Below are 6000 nucleotides of genomic sequence, written 5' to 3'. Positions count from 1 at the left end.
GAGGAGCAAGAGAAAAATAAACTCAGAAGAGAGAAAGCACGAGTTAGTGAGAGCAGAAAACTTACAGAAAGGAGGAAAAGTTCCTCGGACGGGCTTTTTATGCTGGAGAGAGACTTGAGTTTGGATGGAAGTTTGACTGAACCCAGGGTATGTGCGCCAGAACACTTAAGTGCGAAAGTGAAGAGACAAATTAGTTCTAAAAATTATTTATACTTTCCATCAAAAGTAACTGTGCGAATTTTCCCGCCCATAAAGGTAAGGAAATCTCCACCGTTTGATTACCATCGCACCGTTGAACGTGAGAAGCACAGAGCCGCTCGCATTTAATGAAGACGCGCTTCACATACCAAGGCGCCAAGAATGTGTCTCGGGCAGACGAAGAGTCTCTGGTACTGATAGATGACAAGGATTGACAAGCTATGGCAGAGGCCTGATGTCATCAAAACCCTCCTCTCCGTCTGAGGAGTCGAACAGTAGGGTTTTGAGGGGCTATTGTGGGGCTAGAGAATTTGTGACCCCGGCCCACTTTACCTTAAGGCCCAAGGCCTGCGCCGAGGAGAAACGTTGCCGAGGACATGCAGCGAAAGTCCAAATGGCCTAGAAATGCAGCCAAAGACAATCCTGTCATCGGCATCCCAAAACCTAGAAGGGAAGAACGGCACGCCATCAAAGGCAGCCCACAAAGCGCTCCCAGAAGAAATGACGAGTACAGTAGGACTCGCACGGGGGTACAGTGTGGGAGCGGTTCAAGGAAAAATTGTCACCTCTGCATTGAATGCGCCAACAAACGTCTTGGCCACATTAATGGGAAAAGACCCCCGAACAGTGTGGTTTTGGTTATTGCAACTAACAGAAAGTAGGGGAAGGCGGCTGATGGGACAAGCACTCGAGTAATTACCTGCCTGATCAACAGATGGAAGGTAAGGATCAACTGAGAGGGGCTATATAATGTAAGAATTCGTCCACAGGAAAGGGGGTGGGGTGAAAAAATAAAGAGCATTATGTATCGTCACTAGGACCATTGTAACCTAGCGTAAAAAAAAATAATAAGAACATTAAGCTCCTTGGACGAGGTCTAAGGATCGGAGCCACTTAGGCCGAGCCGAGGAGAAAGTCTTCTTAGATAAGTTCAGTTCACCCCTATGCGATCATCATGAACACCATGACTAATGACTGTTCGTTCAACAAGGCCTAGTTTTTTAGCTCACTCTCTACAAATTTATTGTTTGGGCCTTTAACGTTCGAACCCAATACCAATTTGGGATTGATACAAATTAAGTCCTTAAACTATTGATAGTCATTTTTATATTTTTTTAATTCTTTAAAAAAATTTGTAAAAATATTATTAGGTATAAAATGTAAATTGTCCATTTAAAAAAATATATATATATATTGTGAAGCACTTTTTATTTTATTTATTTTTTTATGATTTATTTATTCTAGACTCTTTGGTTTTTGTCCTTAATAACTTACTTGGATAAATATTTATGATGTGGTCCCAAATTTTATTCTAAAATTAAAAAATTAAATTCTTTAAGAATAAATAATTTAAAACGCATGGCGCAAAATTAGAACTTTAATTTGGAATTCTAATTTGAGTTTTTCACTACTTCACCTATTATTATATATATAGATGATGATATTAATTTGATATTTTGTTTCGTTTATATAATGATGCATGTATGAATTTTAATTATAATTTTTTTTTCTTATCAATTTTTTATTAGCTTTGTTTTCAATGCCAGTTCAACTTTCACATGAGTCTCTTTTTGCTTAACTATAACAACCACTTTTTTCTTTTCCTTTTTAATGTTTAAAAATTTGGGTTTTTTTTTTTTTTTTTTTTTTTTTGAACTGATGCTTCTACTTAACTATGTTTTTAATTGTTTTTAAATATTGAATTAAAGGCATTTTCATGTGTGCGTATATGTTGCAGTGATTTATGTTTTCAATTTTAATTTTTTTAATATTTATAAAATTTGGAGCTACAAACGTCATTGTAATAATTTTGGAATTGTGCAATCATCATTCTTTCAAGGACAAAATTTGGCTATAAAATTGGTTGTAGCCTAAAATTACAACTTTACTTAATATCTTTTTATTAGATGTGAATTTTGACAAATTCACCATTGGATTAAATCTTCATATTATATAGTACATGCTTACAAATTTTTTAGAAAATTAAAGATCAATAATTATCCCATCAATAAATTGTTTAAATTGTAAGTTTTTTACAGTTTAAAATTATGCATAAAATATAAACTTATGGATCATATCGCAAATAATATCCAATTGATACAAAATTTGACATGTGTATTAAAAACGCAAAGAACATACAATTTAACGGTTAGATTTTCAAAATATGTAATAATATTTATTTTATTAGGTAAAGTTGTAGACTTAGGCTACAACTAATTTTGTAACTAAACTTTGTCCTTCATGTAATTATTTTTGTGAGTGCCCGAGGACCGAGGATGGATATGAAGAGTTGCCATACAATTGTGAAGATGCTGTGGTCCACGGAACCGAGGAGGAAAGGCGCTCGAGGAGAGGAAGAGATGAGTCAAAGTACTCTAAGGCATTCTAAGTGGGAGCGAGAATCTGAAGAAAGAGAGAGAGAGAATCAGTGGTCATAGGGGAAATTTCTAGTTTGGAGTAGCCTATCGCCTCCGCATTAAATGGTGGGCAACAACTTTATCAACTGCGTTGATGAGGAAGTAACCTGAACAGTGTATGTTACAACTAAGCAGACTTCTTCCACCACCTTCTTCAGATGTAAAAAGTGACAAGTGTCATGAGAGGAGGGATGTTAGGTAAGGATGAATAGTTGAGATGTGATAAAAGGAGGAGTATATAAGAAAAGGTAGGTTTATAGAGATAAGGGGCGGGACACAAGTATCAAGAGGAAAAGAAGAAACAAGAAGAACACTTAGAGATAAGAGAATGAATAGTAATAATTTTTATGTAGATGTGGTCTACTCGGGCCAATTTGTATGGAGAAAGTGGTTCATCCCCTTAATAAGATTGGCCCTTCCCTCCTTATTTTCCTCCTCAAGCGAAGTCCCCCTTTATTTGTTTGTTTCCCTCTCTTATAAATTCATTGTGTTGGGCCACGGTTGGACCGATCCAACCACTGTTCTAAGTGGGCTTGGGCCATTGGTTCATTTGGTCCCTACAATTTTTTTTATCTTAAAAAAAAAATTTTACTACAATTTTCTTCCTCGAAAGATACTTGCGTGCCAATATATTGGGTGATGTAATTAACTCTAAGCAATGTTAAATCACCCAATAACTTGTTGTTGAGTTTGTTTTTTGAAAATCTCAACGTTGGATTATATGTTCTATATGTTCTTAACATGCATGCAAATTTTCATGTTAATCAGATGTTATTTACAATTCAATCCATAAACTCATCTTTTATGCATTATTTTAAACTACAAAAACTTGAATTTAAATAATTGGTTGATGACCTAACTATTTATTTTTGATCATCTTGAAATTTTGCAAGCATGTAAAGTATAAGAAGAGAATCTAATCTAATGTTGGATTTATTAAAATTTGAATTCAATAAAAAAATATTGAGTGGTGTAACATAACTTAGTGTTACACCAGGTGAGAGAGAGAGAGAGAGTTGGGTTTAAGTTACACCTTTAGTCCCTACAATTTTGTTATCTTAAAAAGAAATTTTTACTACAATTTTCTTCCTCGAAAGACACTTGCGTGCCAATATATTGGGTGATGTAATTAACTCTAAGCAATATTATATCACTCAATAACTTGTTGTTGAGTTTGTATTTTGAAAATCTTAACGTTGGATTATATGTTCTTAACATGCATGTAAATTTTCAGGTTAATCAGATGTTATTTATATTTCAATCCATAAACTCATTTTTTATGCATTATTTTAAACTACAAAAACTTGAATTTAAATAATTGGTTGATGACCTAACTATTTATTTTTGATCATCTTGAAATTTTGCAAGCATGTAAAGTATAAGAAGAGAATCTAATTTCATGGTGGATTTATTAAAATTTGAATTCAATAAAAAAATATTGAGTGGTGTAACATAACTTAGTGTTACACCAAGTGTAATATATATATGTGTATACATACATATATATATATATATATATATATAGAGAGAGAGAGAGAGAGAGAGAGAGAGAGAGAGAGAGAGAGAGAGAGAGTTGGGTTTAAGTTACACCTAGTGTAATTCTAAACAATGTTACACCACTCAATATTTTTTAATTGGATGTGAATATTGTCAAATCTTAGATTACATTATCTTTGTATATTCTTTATGCTTGCAAATTTCAAGGTGATCAAAAACTAATATCCATGCCATCAATCAATTGTTAAAATTCAAATTTTTATAGTTTAAAATAATGCATAAAATATGAGTTTATGGATCAAATAGTAAATAGCATCCGATTGATATGAAAATTGGCATGCATGTTAAGAACATATAGAACATGTAATTCAACGATTGGATTTTCAAAATATTAATTCAATAACAAGTTATTGGGTGGTGTAACATTGCTTAGTGTTATATTAGGTATAACTTGAACCCAACTCATATATATATATATAATACAACTCATCTTTCTAAATATTAATCTACTATGGTGTTCCTTTGTGAAATTTTCAATTGTAAATTTCACAATTTTTATTTTTGTCTTTTATTTTTTAAAGAAAAAAAAGGGAGAGAACCTCTAGACTCGCGTAAGGGCTAAGAAAGGAAACTACTATTTATTATTTAAATATGAATCATATATAATTTCTTAATGGGAAAGACCAAAAGAATTTAGCTCCAAATTTATTTATAACTATTTTCCTCCATTTTTTTTTTTTTTGAGTTTTAACCTATGACTTTTGCTCATAATGATTGCTCTTTATCATCAGACTAAGACACCAATCGGTTTTTGGTATAGACGAGGATTGAACTCCAAATCTCTCATTCAACCATCAGAGACTTTACTAGTTGAGTTAATTAGATCCCATTCCTCCAACTGGATACATAACAATTGAAAAGACTATCCACGTTTAGTTTTAGTCACATAACTTCTTCTTTTTTTTGAGTCATTTAATTTGTTTAAATAATACATACGAATAGTTTTAAAAGTTGCCAAGTCCTAAATTGGAAGAGATCGCCCTAAACTAGTTTGGAGCTAAACCATGTCAATTTTATTTCCATGGACTTTTGTGCGCAAATACTTGACTTGAATCCCCAGCCACATCAGTCATGAGAATTACATCTTCTTAAATGTATTTTACAAGGGAGGTTGTAAACTTTTTTCTTTTTTTGATGAAAAAGGAAGGTTATGAACTTCAAATCTTGAATTTCATCCTCCTTTGTTGGTAGTTGGTACGAGTTAAGATCTATACATCAAAGTCTTTTCCTTTTTCTTTTTTTAATTAAAGTAAAAGAAAATCAACCTAGAGGGGCCAAATTTGACAAAAACTACAGAAAAAATATTAGAACCTAAAATGGAACTTTAGATCTATGAAAAAGTTTCGAGATTACAACCCAAACCAACCCTCTTTCTCTCTCACGAAGACATACATATAAAAAATTCCAATTCCCTCATGATTCATAAAAAAACCCAGATTTGTTTCATGAAATTTTCCAACTAAGTTCCCTTTTTTTGGGCAGTTATTGCATAGTCACTCTTGGACTATGCAATAATTTCCCCTTTTTTTAGCTATACAGCTCCAAAAGATTCTTCAATCATTCAGCTCAATCAGGCCTAATTACTAATTCCATAAATAGGACTCATTTGGATCAGGCCCAAAATATTTTAATTTATTTTATTAGTATATTTATTTAAGAGTAGAATGTAAAATAATTCGATCAATTTTATACTTATATGGTTGGAACATTGGAAAATGGGAAAGTCCAATGATAGAAAATATTTGTATTTTATAAAGATGATTAAAAAAAAGTAGAATGATAAATAATAAGATAATATTATGCCATTGTTATAAACATCCTCTCTTTT

This window comes from Quercus robur, chromosome 8 (assembly GCF_932294415.1).
Source record: "Quercus robur chromosome 8, dhQueRobu3.1, whole genome shotgun sequence".
In the NCBI taxonomy this organism is placed as follows: Eukaryota; Viridiplantae; Streptophyta; class Magnoliopsida; order Fagales; family Fagaceae; genus Quercus; species Quercus robur.
The sequence above is the reverse complement of the archived record's forward strand: the minus strand, read 5'-3'. Positions refer to the sequence as shown.